This window comes from Aptenodytes forsteri, unplaced genomic scaffold (genome assembly GCF_000699145.1).
Source record: "Aptenodytes forsteri isolate BGI_AS27 unplaced genomic scaffold, ASM69914v1 Scaffold2, whole genome shotgun sequence".
Lineage (NCBI taxonomy): Eukaryota > Metazoa > Chordata > Aves > Sphenisciformes > Spheniscidae > Aptenodytes > Aptenodytes forsteri.
This window is the reverse complement of record NW_008795695.1, coordinates 373,101-392,611: the sequence shown is the minus strand read 5'-3', so window position 1 is coordinate 392,611 and position 19,511 is coordinate 373,101. Positions and strand designations below refer to the sequence as shown.

Sequence of the window (19,511 nt, the reverse complement as noted above, 5' to 3'; positions counted from 1 at the left end):
AGGTCCGTGTCTTTCTTATGCTGAGGGCTCCAGAGCTGGATGCAGTACTGCAGGTGGGGTCTCACCAGAGCAGAGTAGAGGGGCAGAATCACCTCCCTCGACCTGCTGGCCACGCTTCTTTGGATGCAGCCCAGGATACGATTGGCCTTCTGGGCTGCGAGTGCACATTGCTGGCTCATGTTCAGCTTTTCATCCACCGGTACCCCCAAGCCCTTCTCGGCAGGGCTGCTCTCAATCCCTTAAAAATCCTTGTTTTTTGTAAAACAAAAGCTTTGAGGATACCTTACATGAAGATCGAGGCAAAGAATAAATCACTGTTTCATAACCATAGCAAGAGCTTGTTTTGCTGTTAAGCCATTTAACTTAACAAGTAAATAACCTTATAACACAAAACTCTAATTTTGACAATACATAATAACATTATTTGATAACTCATACCATAACTATACACATTTTCTGTTTTTTATGGGATAGAAAAAGTAGTGTTCATGTATAGAATAGAGATACACAAATTGTCCTGAAAACAAGAATCTGGATGTAAATCTTCCAACTCCATTTGGATGTGAATATGCTGATCTCAATAAGAAAAATAGCTAAGGTTAAGATTTTGGTATCTCACAATGTAGATGCTGCTGTTTTAGCAGATTCCATATTCTGCAGATGTTTTCATAGAACTGAAAAATTTGAGGCAGCTAAATTTTCTTTAAGGAGGTGGAAACTTATAATAACTTGACCAGTTCAGTGATATTTAGGGAATTAATGAGATATTCCATTAATATGTGTCATGTGGAACTGCTATTACACTCTGGAAGGGACCAATAGACCACTGTTCTGTGTCTGGAAGTGATCAGCAGTCAATAACTTCATTCTCTCATAAAGCACTTAATTTTAAAAGGGAAGAAGTTCTGTAACCTCAACAACTCTTCAGTGCATGGTTTGAATCAGAAATATTGCTACTTCTAGCGCCACTGCACATACTGTTCTTATTCACGCAAATGTTTAACATTCTTGATTCTAACTAGGAATTTCCCTAAATTAAGTTTTGTGGTAACAGGCTGCAGATTAATTACAGTTCATATAAAAGCTGGGGTTATCTTATTCTTTTTGATTCAGGCTTTTGAGTGTTTTATATTTCTCATTTACGTAAATAAACTGAGCAGAAGCAAAGGAAGGGCACCCACATGAGCTAAATTCTCCCTTATGATGACACTGTGCAGTAATAATATGGCTATAATACAATCATTTAGTGTTTGTTGTCTTAGACTAGACTGAACTAACAAGCATCATTAGATACATCGCCTAACCGTCAGTATTAGGCAGAGTTATGGTTATCCGTGTGCCCTCACACTGGATTTTCAGTTTATCTTTAGCTTTGAATTTTGTGGATTCCTAATGCTCAAGAGTGTGGGATAATTCTGAGATGGTTTCAATATGTCTGGAATGTGTGCTACCCTCAACTACTACTCTTCAGACTTACCACCCTTCTAATTGAGAGTTATAGTGGGTTTTCTGCTTATAAAAAACCGAAATTGAACAGGCAATACAAAAACTCATTCCCGTGAGGCCTTCTGTTTATTTACAAATATGAAGTTTTGCCTGTAAATCTTTCTTTCCTTCTTTCTTTCTTTTTAAAATAAATTTAACTTCTATGGTCCAATGCACAAAAGTTAATATTTTAGTTACCAAAATGTAACAAGGTGGATGAAGCAAAACAATGCGAAGCTACAACATCCTCATGTCCTTTCCCCACATCTTTCAAGTTCCCTTTGTTTCTTCCACCTTCCTGAACTCCTCTGCCTACATGCCCAGAGTCCCTTCTCTAAGTACAAATGCACAGCCACTACAGTCCCATTCCTTGTATCCTCTCTCTTATTCTGCGTGCCTCTTCAATTTCCTTCCTCCTCTTACATCCTCTTATGCTTCTTATCACATAATAATTCATCCTCCCTATTCCTTCCTTCCTCCCACACAGATACACTCTGTGGCTCTTGCTGCTTCCTTCATTGATTAGTTCCGGTGCAAAGGTTTGGTTTTGGAAAAGGTAATGAAAAATTACCATTAAATAATCCCTTGCTAGCTTCTCCCTGCTTGGACCATTCATTTCCAAAATTTATGAACATATTCTGTTAAATATTTAAAAAAGAAATTTTGTCTTTGTAAAATAACTGATAGACTTCAAAACCAGATAATCTATTTTTCATGCCTTGCAATCTCTGCTTTGAATAAAACATACTAGGAGACTCTGGCAGCTAGTTCTGCAGTATTTGTTCTGTATTTGGTAAATTTCTTACTAATGAATAAAATCATAGATTTCCAGAAGTTACAAGTTACTTATTTTCAGTGAAAGTTTTGCAGTGATAATCTCTGAGATCTCCCCTTTAAAAGCCCAGTCTACAAAACTCGAAAAATGAGATCTTTAATTTACCTTTGAATAAATACCGAGTATGAGAGTTTGGGAAAAAAAACCTCCTCAAGAAAGGAAAAGCATTGCCAATCCATTATTTAAAAAGTAAAGTTCAACTAAGAATTTTCTTTCTTAAAAGATTTTCACACTGCACTTCACTGACTTGTTGTTGAAGCATTTGAGTTCAAGTTCCATCAAAAAATTCCTTACCAAGCTGGTTTTGCAGACTTGCATTAAATCTCTGATGAAGCTTCTGAGTGCAAGTTCAAATAAATTAAAGGCCCAGTCAATAAAACTGGAAATCAGCCTTGCAAATCATGTTGCCTACTAAGAACTGTCATTAAATTAGAGTCAAATAAAATTACACAATAACGAACAACAGCCGCTCCTCATGTATGAGAAGGTATCCTTAACACAAACCTCCACCCACCTGAAGATTCGCGCAGCCCAATGTTTTCTCCAGACTTCCAGGGTCACCCCTTGGTGAGGATTCCCACGTCCTTGGCTCCCGGCTTAGGGAGCTGTGCGGGCCCAGCCCTGCGGCCTTGAATCACAGCCCTTATCCGCTTTGGTATTTCCAGCAGCTCACACGGCTAATAAATAATGCATTCATTAGACAGACTGCGTGTTTGCTTCCATAGTCCAATACTTGGACTTTTTTAGCCAAAAACCCCCAACCTGGCTCATAGCTATGCTCGACTCCTTTCTTTTTGGCACAACACTGCGTGTACCTGTCCTTGGTGGGGTGGTGGGGCAGCAGCAGCCCCCGTGCCTGTGAGAGCCACCAACAGCGCAGAAGGGCTCCCGGGTGCCCCTGGTATGACGGTGCCTGCTGGTGCTAAGGGCAGAAGCACGAGTGTCCAGGCAGCGCTCCCTGCCAGCACTTGCCTTTACAACAGGAGGCTGGGGACAACACAGTCTCCCACTGCAGACAGCTCCTCCCGCAGTGCAGGGCAAGAGGAGGGAAGGAGTCGTATGCCCCCTTCGAGCACCTGCATGGCTGGCAGCAGCATCAATAGGCGTATCAGGTGTGCAAATTGCTTTCTGTTTAAGTTGTTGGCCTCAATCTGGACACAGCATAAAGCTTTAAATGGAATTTTAATTTTACCAAACATTCCAATTTTTCAAAGCTGCACATGTCTCTAACTACATTGTTTGTATTGTCTTGCTTTACTACAGCAAGAGGAGAGAAATTAGGGTGCTATTTTCTCATAAAAGTGGCCAACAATATATTGGCACTCCGTGTTTAGGTAAGTGTCTCACATTCAGAAGCACGACCTAGAGGTAGCACCAACAAGTTTATATATTTAACATCTTGCAATTGGGTCACTCATTATGAAGCTTATGGTCAAAAAGCTGTAAAAATGCCTTTGCACCTGAGGTTTCTCTTTTAAAACTTGCCCACGTTGTAAATCAACAGGATGCAGGCTCCTAAATGCCCAAGACATTTTGGGAAAAAGGTAGGATCACTTCAAAATGTTATGTTAATTATGAGCTAGGTTCTTAGACTTGTCACTAAAATTTACATTTTGGCCATTCTGGTACAGTTATACTTCAAAACTGAAATAATAATAAAGATACCTCTAAATTCTTCTAATATCAGAAGCTAAACGCTTCAGAAGAACAATATGCTTTACAGTATTTTATAATAATGACTCTCAAAACCCCCTTTATCACCACAGGAATCATGTACTTCACAAGTCACATCATGAGTAAATGCCACCTAAAGACAAAAATAAGTTTTTAGCAAAAACCTCCCTGTGGCTGTAGCTAGACTGCCAGCTGTGGCACTTCAGATGAACTCGAGCATGCAGTCTCACCTCTAAGTTTGTGTGGGCCATAATCAATATAGGCTGACTACTACTCAGAGTTTTCAGACACTGCCTTCCTATACAGTCAGTGATGAGACACGAGAGCAATATGTGAATTAGGTGGTCTGAGCTTAGTTCTTTACAATACACAACCTGGAAATAAATATTTGGGCAGTAGGACTGAAGAAATTAGAAGTGAATATGGTAAGATACACACCGTTGGATAAACCTAGCCTAACTATACATCAAAAGTTTTTATCATTTGGACAAAGGAGCAAAGCACATTACTCATCATAAAGCTGAATAGCTACATTGGTCCACTGCTCCCTGTACCCCAGCTCTCAAAGATGTCCTTGCACAGTGACACCAGCTTCAGCAGCAGCCCTCAAACATGAGGGTCTGAAGGCATAGCTGCTGCTTGAACCAGCTTTGCCACTAAGATTGGTGATGTTGGCACAATGTCCTCAAAATTGCCTTGGGTATCCTGTACAGGCCTTCATTGCACTGTGAAAAGAAGCCCTTTTCGGCAGGTCAGTTACAATTTAGTTCAACACAGTATAAATCATACTTCAATAAAAATTCTACACCCCAAAAATCCTCCTCCCCATAAAACACTCAACTGACACAGGCGAATCTGCGGGTTCAAAGACCTTACAGAGTAAATCCCCTTCAGCTGTGTAAACTAAGTATATTTGGGCTTTTTGAAGAGGCGGAGAGGCTAGAGATGGAAATACCCTCAAAAGTGCAAGATTCGTGGCACAAGCTGTGATATAGAATAGAAGTCAAGGATCCTCAACCCACGACACATGAATACTAGAGGCACGTTCAAGCCATGTCTCCAGCTCTCCTGATCACAGGCTACCATGGAATCTACTTCCAGACCCAGACTGAACATCTTTCCTGGGTAACTTTTCAGGAAACCAACTATTCACAGGGATTTAGTGCGCTCCAAATGCTATCCCTAGTCTAAAGGGGAAGTTCTTTCAAGCGATGGTGAAATTATCATGGGAAAGTTCCCATCTGATGAATTCTTCCTAACATGGGAAGTTAACAAATTTGTCTCAGCAAACTAATTGCAATGAATGAGATGAAGAATTTTGGGGTTGTATTATTTTTTTCATATCAGTGTAGTGCCACGCAAAAAAACCCAACAGTATACATACATAAACATACATACAAAACATTTCTGAGACTGACAGTCATCTTTTCTCAGATGTGTAAATCTGTTTTGATACTGCAGTCACCACAACGCTGATGCCTGTTAGGGAAAAGTGAGCCTTATATTGCTTTTAATGTCCAGGGACTTTGCTTGAAAAAAATTACAGTCACACAGAGCTTGAACAAAGTCAGTACCACAGTCTCAAGCCAGACCTACAAAGGTGGTAGTACCAAACAGCTTATTCTCCCTCCTAAGTTGGAGAGTCATAACAGATAGGCCTCATGGAGGCTTTGGTTTGAGTAAGCTTTTGCTTTCTGCGAACCTTATAAACATGACAATGATCCCACTCTTCTTTCAAGCCATCAGGGTATCCCCTGTCCATCCCTGTTGCCAGTATATCTGCAGTGCTCCACATTCTTTGCCTTGGCTATTATGATGTCAGGAAATGAAGAATCAAAAAAGGACCAGGGGAGGAATGTGTGTAAACCAAAAGTATACGGAGACAGAACAAGAAAAATGAAGGGACTTGCATTTCCCAGATTAACCACAGATAAACCCAGATAAATCACTCTCAACCATGGAGATAAAGCTTTAGTTGAGGAGACTCATAACATTCAGATAAAGGCAATATATACATAATATATGTATGTTAACTACATACAAGAAAATATAAAATGTACCCCCCCACTTTTCACCTAACCACAAAAGCAAAGTAGGCAGTACACAAGGCTGTTCTGACTCTTAGAAAAATGATTAGTCTGCTATTCTGTATCTGTATCCTTTTGCTGAGGCTCTTGGTGCAATGGTTGGAGCATATCAGCACCAGTCTTACTCGAGCCAGACAACTACATTAGTCAGAAAGCCTCAAAGTACAGTTGTTTAGGGGTAAGATCTTTCTGTTCAAAAGGAGGTGCAACAAAGGCAGTAAAGAGCAATAGGATCCATGCCTATTTTTCTGTAAGATCAAGTAACATGTCGATCATATTTGCAAAAGAAGGGATAAGGAGACAGGAGCCAGGTATTTCTGAACAAATGAGAATGTCATGCTAGAAAAAGAGAGCCTTTTGATCACTGACTTTTTATTCAGATTTTGCAAGTATTCTTGAAAAGAATTCATCAATGTGAGGCTTGCTCTTACTGTTTCTAGAAGTAGCATGAAAGAAGAGGTGGAGGGAACAAAACAAAATAAGAATTTGCCTAAAATTTCCATATAAATGATATCATTTACAATAAAATACAGCTGAAATATCCAGAAGCCTTGTACAAAATTAAACTCTGCCAAAAAGATCACTCTGATGTAAATATTTTTACTATGTGAGAAAAGACAAAGCTGAAACAATTTAATTCTTCTGTACTATGTAATGCAAAAGCATTAGCTTTTCAGTCTTCTATTTAACGGTGCTATAAAAGCAATATTCACATTTAAACAAGGCCTACCAGACGTATTTAATTTTAGTTTTATTAAAAATACCAGAAGCTGCTTTTAATAGATAAATGAATGTCATATGAAACCACATCCAAAAAATTTGAAAAATTTCAAGTGCACTTTTATTCCAACTTTATCAGTTAAGCAACCTATCACAGGTCTCTTGCTCAAGAGTTTCAATAAACAAGTTTTAGAGATTACTGAGGGCTGTTTGTCATTTTTAAAGGACAGATTTGCAAGGAAAACCTTTTCTGGGACTGCTTTTAAATATTTTGCCACATTCTTTACCTAAAAATCTCTAAAGAACTTCAACTTATTTGAAGACAAGAGGAAGTTAAATGAAGCATGAGACCAAGTGAAACAGCATTTTCTTTTGTTGAAGTGGAATGACAAAAACAGAAAGTACATCGGCTACAGAGAAAAAGACATTTTATAATGACTTTCAACTTTCATAATGTAAATCTATAGGATTATTTATAACAGCTTAAAATACACCATATCAACTATATTGACCCATATTCACTCATATATTTTTGACTGCTCTGTGTTATTTCAACAGCACAAAATTACTAAAAACTTGCTTTACCTACTCTGGTAAACTGGATTAATGGCAGCTTTATTCCACGGAAAGGTCTCAAAACGGCTGAGCCAAAAATATCCAAACTCTGTTAGTGCATCCGACCCGTGGTTATTAACTCAGAAATGTCCCTTTAACTCTGTTTTCTTTGGAAATACCTCTGGACACAGGCACTGTGGGCTGCAGAAGGAAATCCAAACTCTCCCCAGCTCTCTGAAGCGACTTAGCTCTTAAGACAAACAGGATCTGGCATTAAAGCATGTTTTTGTCGTGCTGTAAGTTTCTGTGTTGAGAACCAGGGTTAAGGCCTTGGATCGCGCTTAATCTTTACCAAGGAAATTGTGGCAAGCAAAAGGGCGTTGGGTCGGTCAGTGTCTCTGCAGCCAGATTTTCTGTAGGACCAAACTTGTGGAACACTGAGGACCTGTGTCTCCCAAAGAAACCACTGGGAGTTGCAGATCGGTTGGATCTCAGGATTTGTCCCAAAATATCCTAATGGATATTTCTTCTATATGCAAGAAGCAAAGTAAAGGCACAAGGATGATAAGATTATGGCTTACTTATAGGAACAAACACTGTTAGATGGGCCCTAGACTGGAACACATCCATGTGTAGCCCTGTCACAAAGTGCATGTATTTCCTACAGAAGCAACATAGCAATATAATTCTGAGTACTACGTGACTGACTAATATTCCAACTGCACTGTAAAGGTAAAAAATGCCAGACTTCACCTAAAACAGACAATATGTTTTATGACTTTAAAATGAAATCACAGAAGACCTAACTCCATCCAGCTGTTCTTAATAGAGCTTTTTTTCCCCTTTGTTTTTCATTCTCTACCTTAATCCGCTTCAAAATTACCTCACAGCCTCATTCATTTTTGCTCGTAACTTGATAACTCTTACCAAAACAATGTATTGCACATTATAGGGCAAAAAAACTACATTAAAGAACAGAGAAAGAAATACAGAAAATGTATATTCATTAAAGCTGGTGATGCTGCAATGAAAATTTGCATAGCAACCTGCAACTATGCCTGATAGAATTACAAATTTATCATGCATTTGAAGGACAGATGAAACATTCCCACATTTTCTGCATCAGTCATTTCTATTCGATTCAGCTTAGTATAAACAATCCCCCTTATTTTGCAACTAATTGAAGAATTAATACAAAAGGATCGAACACCTGTTGCTCTGTTGGCAGAAAACAGCAATTACAATGTTTCTTTCCAGTGGACTTAAACTACAAAAGAAAATTTTAAAATAGAAAAGGAAGAAAACATACTGGTGACCAGGGTCCTTTTGCATCCACAGAGGATATTACAGGTTTTATTCAGATTGTGAGTGGTCCCTGTTAAGCTTCATCGGTTGATGGAGGTCTCCTCTCTATCCCCCCGTTTAGCCGCTGCCCCCTTAAGCGTTTTCCATTAGCTTGGAGTAGCTCTGATTCACTCAACCTCCTCTCTCCTCTTTCCCACACACTTTAAGACAGGCTTAAAATCCATTGTACATCCACCTAACTGTCATGCAGATCCTCTTTACCAATTTCCTATTACAAACATTAAACACTGAAAATAAATGCTATTAGAAAGAGAGACTAAATCGTTTTCATCTCCTCTTTTTATTCCTTATCTAGGAAAGTGGTTAGGCAACCCTTAAGCTGAGGTAGAAAGAGTCAAACACAGGGACCTGTAAGCAAGTGATTTTTTTGAATAGGCGGAACTGAAAGGAAAACAATAACCAGAACACAGGCAAGTATCAAATCCATTTAAAATAAACATCCTTAACTTTCCTTGCTGATGCAAAACCTAAAACAATTAAACATTGGAAATATCAAATATTTTGTTATGGTCACCTGTAACAAAAGTAAAGCAAGAAATGCAGGGGTTCAAAATACCCTGGAGAAAGACCTAATTGCTGTTAACTTGGGAGCTCTAGGACTGCAGCCCTCACCCCGGCGTGGGACAGCCACGTTTCACCCTCTCCTCAGTCCACGGGAGTCTGGCATGCCCACAGCTCACCTCAGTGGCGTCCCCCTGACCACAGCACCACAGGGGCACGGCTCAGCTCTTTTGCTTTATATCACCAAACGTTAAATCATTTTCCGGCAAGATTATCATTATTGCTATTATTAATTATAAATTATTAAGTTCTACTCCTTTTCACTTTTTATGGAGAAGTACATGGCAACAGACAGCATCAGTTTTTCCCGCTATTTTGGAATAAGCATCACTGTCTGGTCCAGATGCTTCTACTTTGGCAGTAATGCCTTCTGTCACACTGAGGAGACCTCATCTTTAAGGTCATTTTCAGAAGCAGGCCTCACTTAAAAAATCATGGTGGATATGCAGGCACAGTCCTTTTCCCTCTTGTTTCATAACTGTTTCTGGGAATGGCTAAACTGTGAAAACACTCACTATTTTTTCTCTCTTTGATACCTGCTTATGGGATGTACACATCTCAAGGGATTTTTTTCTTTTTCCAAGATAAGGAAGACTGAAAACCAGCATGAAATAGGAATGCACAACTCGGGGCATAAACCTCCACAAGCACGCCTTCGTATCCCTATTCAGATACACATTTTTTTGTCTTGGTGCATTCTGGTATTGCTTTTTTATAAAAGGCGTGCCAGACGTACAAGCAACGCAGGGACTGAGGATGGCTAATTCTGTCCGTGGCACCCAACCCGCATGGGTGGAGGCATGCAGCGCTGGGACCTGCCGCTGCCAGCAGTGCCCAGTGCTTTGGGAACCACTCGCATAGGGAATGTGACTTCTCCAAGTCTTACTGAGTTAGGAAGATGCGTCAGAACTTCAGTCAGGGCCAAAAATGACAAGGGTATCGTGGGTCAGGGTCAGGCTGACATGCTGTGTAAGGACATGCATGCTGAGACCCCAGAGCGGGATTAGGCTGAGCAGCACATGAATCACGACACGGTGGAAACACAGGCAGGGCTGCAGGTCATTTGGATCTGTGTTCGTAACACTGAGTTGTGCAGGCACAAAGAAAGAATATCATAAATCCAGGGAAGATCAGGATCAACTTGTGACACTGCCCGCCGCTATCCGAGTAGCAGCATGCAATATTTTTTGGAAAGTATTATAAGGACAGAATAATTTGGGGTTTTCCCTTTAAAAAAAGAATGTGCACCTATATAACAACAGCGACAAAAATCAACTGTGTAGGATAAGCTATTTCTATGAAGAAAGAATAAAGCGTTAAATACTTGATATTTTTCTGAATTTATAAATCAAAATAAACTTTTAAAGCTTTCCTGTTAATGGAATTAAAATCATCATCAGTCTTTCCTTAAATGTCTGCAGTACGTAGTCACAGTCCATTAAGACAACATGTTAGCATTGTTCATAACAGGAAGTAAATGAAATAATCAAGTAATCAGGACTATTTCAACATCAATAAAGCCTCAGAGTGATTATTATGTACAGCCATGACACAATACCTTTTTGCATACTTTCCCTGATCATATTAAAGTGGTGATGAATTCCTCGATGGCTCAAGTGTGCTCCAAGGAAAGCTAGAAGGTTGTACAGTTAACTCCCAGGGTGTAACTCTAAACCATACAACCTACTACCTCAACCCGGATGCACACAGCTTCCGACGGTGACCACAAAGTCTTCTTCACTTCTTCAGCCTTTCTTTGAAATGTGACAGCAGCCACAGGCTTATATATTTCCCATGGGGGTAGGCTTTCAACTGCAGTTATTCCCCACTTTTCAGACGATAAGGCATATTCTTAGATAGATTTTTCTACTGCAGAGGTAGAATTTCTGTTCTATCCTGTTTCATATGTATAAAGATACATACATGTGAGTTTTATGTGTATATATATACATACATATTTGATAGGAATGGTGCAAGTCCAACTACATTTCTGGAAAGAAATGACCATTTGGTCTTATTTTACAATAAAAATAAAATATAAATCTCGTCTTGTTTTTTCTACATTTTTTGAATGTAATATCATGTAACGGTATATTTAATAAAGCCAGCAAATGGTATATCCTACTCTCCCTCACTGGAAACCCTACAATTCCCTCACATCTCTTTGTAAATTTTAATAAGATATTAAGCCAAAGGTGCTTAAAGCAACCGATAAAAGAAAAAATCACTTAATCAAGTTTGAAGATAAGGCAAAGGACAAGAGAAGCATTCCAAAAACAATATATAGTTTTGTACAGTCACTTGGGCTTGTTGTCAAATACCACTGCATTGCGTGCTACATAAACTTTTGCCAGATCACCATACTGACACAGACCCATAGAAGCGAGCTTGTGCAGTACGTTTCAACACAAGATCGGATCTACGGGTTTATGCCAATTGGCATCGTTGATTAGCATTTTCCTTTTAAAGTGAGACGCAGAGACTTTAAACAAACAAACATATGAATCAATGTAACGAGTATTTAAGAGTAAAAATATTACCATCTATTGCAAAGAAGGCTACTTTAAACTTAACTGCATAAATGGTGGATGCACCGAACAAGCCAAAGACTTATAACTAGTTTGTTTTTTGAAAAAGGAAGAAAAAACACTTTTTTTACAGATCGACGGCACAACATTGTTTTGTCTTCAGCAGGAATTAATGTCCATTTGCGCACACTTTGCCTTACCAATGAACTCTCAACTCCCAACAACTTGCATCTGACTATAGCATGCACACAGCAGGCAAGACTGGAATCCATAATTGGACGTGACATAGAAGTGAACAATACAGGTTTGTCCTTTGTGTCTGAGCTCATATCATGTACTACAACGCAAAATAAAAATCACCCCACCAAATCTGAAAAGCAATGAGGCACACTGTAGTGCAGCTCCTGTACAACATTTTAAAGACTGCTTAGCTATTTCTTCATATTACAGGGCATCTAAGTACTGCTTGACAATAACTTGTTGATTAAACAACACCTATTAATCGAAGCAGTTAATTTGTATATTTTATTCACTAATCCTCCCATCAATGCTAGTCCCTAATAATAAGAATGCAAGTAGAAACGCAATCTTGCAAAACTTCAGGGTTAACTCCTACAACAAATACTCTCTTCTTGTGACCGGCAAGCAGTACGACAGAAATTATCACGCACTGAATGTAGTGTGTCCTACGCAACAGACAGAAAACAGGTCCTTTGAGGCAATAACCAGTAATTCAGAAAGGTGAGACACAGATACAGTTTTATAACTTACATATTCTAAATGAAACCATTGATAAATATTGCATCTTTAAGCATAGTATCTGACACATTAGAATAACTTGTATCAATATAGCCACAAATGCATTCGTAAAATACAGGGATAAGAAGCAGGTATAATTTTAAAACCAGGTGCTATAGAAAGGTCTCTTATGATTTTAGTGGGTTACTGAAATCTGTATCCAAATAAGATTTTAATGCCTGCCTTCCACTAGTTCCCACTGAAGGCCTAATTCTGCCATTGCTAGTCAGGCAAAACTCCTTTCAAGAGAATGAGTGCTGCCAGTAACAGAGTTTTGGAATCAGGGCAATGCTTCATTTTCTTGCAGACTGAAACATGTATTTCTAGTTCAGTAATGACAGCTGAGCATTCGTAAATGACCTTTTTTTTTTTCTTTTATTTTTTAACTTAGTGGATTAAATCTTGCACGTTCAAGCGTACCCTTTTGCATTTTAAAATAATTTTAATTTATTTTCTAGAACAGTCTGTTTTAAACCTGCTTTCACTTTATATACAACACTTCAGCATTCAGAAGGAATGATATTTTTATAATTGTTTTCTGCTGACACTGAGGAGATAGAATATGTAAGACAAGAACTCAAACTAGAATAGTTATCTTAGTATCAGAAATAAGAATGCATATAAAATTTACTGAATGACCGTAATAAGTGCTATAAAATTGTTTCTCTGATTTTCTTTCTCTTTTTTTTTGTGTGAATAGAATAGATATTCCACATTTCAAAAATAATTCATCACTGCATTATAGTTATGTACTAGCAAATAGATATATGTACTATAAATATACTAGTAATATAAATATATTAGTAAATATATATGTGCTATGTACTAGGCATAACAAAAGAACAAGTTATGTATTGATCTTTCAATTCATTCTAAAGCTTCATGGAAACATACAGTATAAAGTCTACCCAAACTGCAATATTCCCAACAGAAAGTAATCAGAACAAAAGTTTAATAAGTATTTGTGAAATTACATTTGTAGGCTCTCTTAAGGAAAGAAATTCTTTTAAAGCTAACCTGCTTCATGTTCTTGCCATTAACTTTATTTTTTAACAAAAAAAATATTTAAGATCACTGTATTACCTTCGCTGAATTCTGGTATAATTAACTTCTTCAGTTTCCTTTTTCATTTTAATTTTTTTTCTTTCACTAAAATAAAAAAGAATTGAGAGAAAGATTTTGAAATATCTGTTTTATGTAAAGTGTTTTCAGAACAACATGAAACATACACAAAATTAGTAATCATGCTTTTAAGATATAAACCCGACACACTGCTGACGCCCCTCTCAGGGCCATGGGAAGACATGCTGTGAACACACACACTTTGGCAAAGGGACTACTTCATTTAGTATTTCCTAGTCTTTTTTCACCCCACAAATATTTTATTTTTATTATGAATTCCAGAAGGGAAGGAGCATGTTTAACAAAAATAAATAGTTTTTATCAAATAGTGCATACAATGAGGTAGTTTGGTATGGAACTTCATAAAAATACTGGGATAAACTAAATGGCTTAAATCAAGAAATGTTTGCAAAACTTTACAGCAAAAAAAAAAAAAAAGAGAAAGATGTAATTACTATGATCAGATATAGAAATTTTAAAAGTTCTTTTAAGCCAATGCAAGCCTTGGTTTCTCAACAGACTTAGGTACTAATGACATACGTAATTATTCTAACAAAACTATTGAGGAGAGCAGTATCACCATAAATCTAAGAAACACTTTCTGGTACAAAATGGGTGAATGGAGGTATATGTGTCATATACATAAGGTCTCCATTCACCAATTTCCCAGAATTCATTGCAGAACAACAAAAATATATGGTGGGAAAATTAGCATATAATCTTAGAAGTTACTGTCTAATCAGTAATGTATAAAAAGTGAAGCACAGGTTAAAACAATTCTATTTTTAAACTCATAATATATTTATAAAGCTTTTTATTAGACAAACAGCTATCATGAACATTTTGAAAAAAATATCAGAGTTTCTGATGAAAAAGACACTGTAAGTTTCAAAGTAATTTCTAGTTGAGGACATCTGTATTTTTAACATAAATTAAAAAGGCTAGGAAAATATTAAAAAAAAATCCAAAATACATAAAACACCAAATTGGCTGAGCTTTTCAAAATCTGTCAGTCAGAATGAATTTTGTTACACATTCTTCTAATTGCCTAGTAATACGTTACAACAGACAGACAAATGCTTTAAGAAAAAGGCTCTACTAAAGCGTCATATAGTCAAAACTTACTTTAACTCTGCATGCACTTATCACAAACATTCTGAACGGATATCTTAAATACTGTTTTCAGCTATTCCTGGACAAGTGCTGCTTCACCAAACATCTTAAAATAGTCACTGTTACTAGCTGCAAACCAGGCTTACTTCATGAATGTCCCAATAATGTGCCTTTTATGCCAGTGCTTATTACACTGATTTCTTCGTAATAGATTTAGATACAAATTGTAAGAAACTCATATGTGAATTAACTCAATAATAACTTTAATATACTGGCTACAAGCGCGATCCTTTCCTACAGTTTAATACGTTTGTTTTTTTTTTTTCTCTTCCCCTCTTTAGAAACTGAAAGCATGAGTCACACTATAAAAAAAGAATTTACTTTCCTTAGCAACCAGATCTAAATACCCACAACTTTCTTAGAGATAACCAAAGCTTAGACTGAATAAATGTAACATTAAGGTCTTTGCATCACTCCAGTGCTTAGCTAAGACAAAATGTGCCTAACCATTTATTTCTATAGACCCTCGATTTTTTGTTTACTTTCTATTTTTAGCAGTATTAGATCAAACACACCCCCAAAAAGTTAGTTTTAAAAAGTGTGAACAGCTGACTACGTTAAAATTAATACACAAGGACTCAGTTTCAAAACAACATGTTTAAAACGGCTTAAAAAAAGAAAAAGAGGAAAAAAAGAAAAAGAAGCTATACCTGATATGAAAGGTACGTTTTCACCCAGTGCCAAATACTGCTATATAAGCAATAGTGAAAAAAAACCAACCAAACAAACAAAAAATTCATTCCTTCTTTCTTTTTTTTTGTTTTTTTTTACTAAAAGAATCAATCTCCTAGGCTCATTTTGTTACACTGTTTTAAGAAGCTCTAACACATCCTGATGTCTCTGTAGTGAAACATGCCAGATTTTTTTTTTTTTGGAAGCAGGAGAGTCACTTTTTTTTTTGTCTGCACTCTTGTATGTAGGACAAACTCAGATCTGTTTCTTCTTCTTAGGGCTCCTGTTCTTTCTCGGAAGAAGACCAGGATGCCTGTCTTCTCTCTCTCTCGCTCTTCTCGGAATTCCAGGCACAAAGCACTGCGCAAAAGCTGCACCAATCCTTGCCGCAAATGCCTGCACAGGACTAGAGGTGGGGAGAGACCAGAAAATTCACCTCGCCCCTGTGCCGGTTTTATAAATGGGGATTGCACAAATCTGCCGGAGCAAAGGGGTGAAAAGGCAGGGTGCCAGTTTGCTACACTATGCTGCAATGATCTCATGTTCAATGCTGTCGCCCCGTTTGCCCAGTTCAAACGCCTGTTCATTAAACAGGAGGAAGGAAAAAAAAAAAGCACCAGAAAAATAAAAAACAACTTTTATCCTTCAGACACTCAGGAGGGCTGTTCTAAACTACAGATCAGCAGTAAAAAAATAAAACAGGTAGTTTTAAAATGCAGTTATGAAGTATAAATATTCTGCTTATATTTTCTTTCTTTTTTCTATTTGGAGATAAGAAGCAGAATTTATCAGGCGTGAAAGGGACAGCCTCCTGGTGGTGTGCCAAAAAAGCCAGAATAAAGGCAAAGTTGTGCTTCAAAGCTCAATCGCTTGCTGAGTCTGGCTAAAGTCAAGTATTAAGATCCACCATTTTCTGAGCCATGTAAGAAAAGAGGAAAAAAGTCAGAACGGGCGCTGCTTTCCAAGTCTCCGTTGGCACCATCACAAAATCTCAGCCGTAAGGTCACATGATGCTCTGCCAAATGTGGAGTGCATTCCCATAAACCATTCTGCTGATACTGCGAAGGCAGCTATTGTCTAGTTTATACCCAAAGTTCAGCCCACTCTTCATTGAATTAGCTGAAAAACGCATCACCTTTGGGGGTTGGGAGCCATGGAAACGTCTACCTGGCAGGCTGCCCACTTTTTCTGCCCATCAACCAGAGATGGAATTGTGCTGCCTAATGTAATGATGACTAGGAATGTGAAGAGTCGTCCAAAGTGAATCTGATTCTTGCAGAGCCTGCTTCATTTGCACAGCAAACTCTGGCTTCTTGTCGTTAAAAAGGGGAGGGGGGTAAGGAGGAAAAAAAAAAAAGTGCCTTTCTCCTAAATGTAGCAATTAAAGGTCTAGTAAACATGCCTAGTCTGCAACTTTCCTTCATAACATACTGAAATGGTTCCCAAAATAAAGCACTTGGTATAACACAAGTTTTCTGATTTAAAGCAGCACTTGCTTTTCCCCGAGTTAATGTGGCATCCCCTGGACATTTTTGCTCCCGGAGGAAAAAAAAAAAAGTGCCTTTCTCCTAAATGTAGCAATTAAAGGTCTAGTAAACATGCCTAGTCTGCAACTTTCCTTCATAACATACTGAAATGGTTCCCAAAATAAAGCACTTGGTATAACACAAGTTTTCTGATTTAAAGCAGCCCTTGCTTTTCCCCGAGTTAATGTGGCATCCCCCGGACATTTTTGCTCCCGGAAAAAAAAAAAAAAGTACACAGCAGATCTCTCACCTCTTCTTTTTACCTGTCTTTATTACCTCCTGATTTTATCTAGCACAAATTATACATGTGTGTGGTAATACCCACTAGTAACAGTGCGGATGCAATATTGCTGCAATCTCCCTCAAAGCAGTCTCCTGAGAAAGCTGGTTGTGTTTCCAGCAGCACAAACCCCTTCATCTGAGCCCTCTTATCTTCACTAGTGAGTAGGACAGCTGGTCTGCAAGTTTGCAGACCAGCACATTTGTGACCAGTCAGCACCCTCCCTTCTTCAAAATGCATTTAATCTGGATTTCATGAAAAGAGATGCAATCAGGCAGAATTTATAAAAGATGCAAGTTACTAAATAGCCTAAGTAATAGACATAACTCTTCTGCTACAGACCTGAAATTTTGATTTTGCCCATCCATTGTTCTAAAGTAAAATGTCACGTAAAATGTCACCTCCAAATGAAAATACCATGTAACCTACTGAGCAACAAACACAGCACCTAAAAACCTTGTACAGAAGAATTTATCTCAGAGTTCAGTGTTGTGAACAAATGAACAAAAATCCACTCACTGTTTCTACACCATGAAGTTTAATAGCTACTGCAAAAGAGATGTTAAAAATGTGGTAATTTCTCTGATCCTCCCATTAATAAAAATGGAGCCATGGGAGGAGCCTCTCTACCTATTAGCATCTGTACAAATGCTCCTGTGAAGAGGAGGTTGCATGCTAAAGAGCTTACAGATAAAAAATGGTAAGGAAGGGCAAACAAAGTGGGAGAGAACAGGGTAGAAACCGCAGCGGGAGGACAGGAAAAACCATTCCCAGGGACACTGCGGGCAGTAACTCTCCAGCTCGGCTACTTTTATGTTTTGTTTTACAGTTCTTTCCAGTTTCACTTTATTTACCTGGAGGAAATTGAAGGTTCATTACCGAAGGAAGGAAGTGTGAGAATGGGGCCTTTGAAGTGGAGGAAGACAGTTACGATGGCAGCGCAGCCCTCGGAGGGAGGTCCGGGGGCTGTCCACCAGCCGAAGGGCTGCGGGGGCTGGCTGCACCCCTGGCTGGGACTGGGGCGGTTCAGGTGGCAGCCCGGCAGCATGGGGCAGCCCCTGCCTTGCTCCTGGTGCACCCTGGAGGCCTGCACCTGGGTTTTGGGGAGGGCAGGCGTGGCTGGGAGGAGGAGAGAGCTTGGGGCAACCGCTCCGGATGACGAAGGGCGATGCCAGTGGGGCCTAGAGGACCAGGAGAAGGAGCAGCCACCATGGCCCAGCAGCAGCGAGAGGCCAGGAGGAGGTGGTGGGTACAACATCAGGGGATGGAAGCGACCCTGCTCTGTCTGCCGAGCCAGCGCACCTGGGATCGGCCCCGCTCTGGTCAACTGGTGGGAGCTGTCTGGCAGAAGAGAAACTTCCTACAGCCCCAGTAAATCAGTCCATGGCTTAGTTCCTCTCTTTTCCAGATTTGGACCTTTTCAAGGGCCAGCAGTCAGAGGAAAGTCCTCTGATGCGGTGACATGGTATAGGCTCTCTCAAACGGACTTTCAGAGTGAAATGCCATGCGCATGGTTTTGAATCCAGAGACCCTTTTCTTTTCCCTATGAGTTAAAGATGGCTGCCTAGGTGCCACCAGTAAGTGGAAATGCTGCTTGTCACTCCGGCTACTTGCCACAATAGTCCCACAGCTTTGGACCACAGGGATCGCACTGACTTCCAGGGACCACGAGCAAACTCTGTGTGTTGTTATGCCTCAGCCATAAAAATGACACGTGTGGATTCTCCCATAAAGATCTTTGAGATTAAATAATCTCTTTGAGATTATTTAAAACTAAATTCATTTCTCCAGGCTCATGAAACTCAGAAAGCCAATTCAAATGTCTTTAATTAATAATTACATAGAAACAGAAACCTGAGATTCCATTTTTATCATTTTAGTAGTTTTTCTTATTGATTTGAGTCAACAGATCAGAACAATTCCCCCCCCCCCCCCCACACCAGGCGCCGACGAAAAGATTCCCCCCCCCCCCCCAACAGGGCACGTGGGACTCGAGCTCGGTTCATTCTACCTTATGTTTTATCATTAACCATAAAAATATTTAGGCCACAATACATCAGTGTCTTCAAAGGAACCACTCACAAGGGTGCAACCTACAAGCCCAGGTGCATTTTGAACCATGGTGAAAAT

At 38.9% G+C, this 19,511-nt stretch overlaps 1 long non-coding RNA gene across 1 annotated transcript in view; it reads right to left on the bottom strand.

Annotated features, from left to right (window-relative positions):
* Positions 1–19,511, bottom strand: part of LOC103901943 — a 104,845-nt gene that overhangs the window by 25,996 nt on the left and 59,338 nt on the right. Inside the window, exon 4 of the long non-coding RNA XR_657758.2 lies at positions 13,692–13,757. This is a non-coding gene — a long non-coding RNA (uncharacterized LOC103901943). The remainder of the gene's footprint in view (positions 1–13,691; positions 13,758–19,511) is intronic.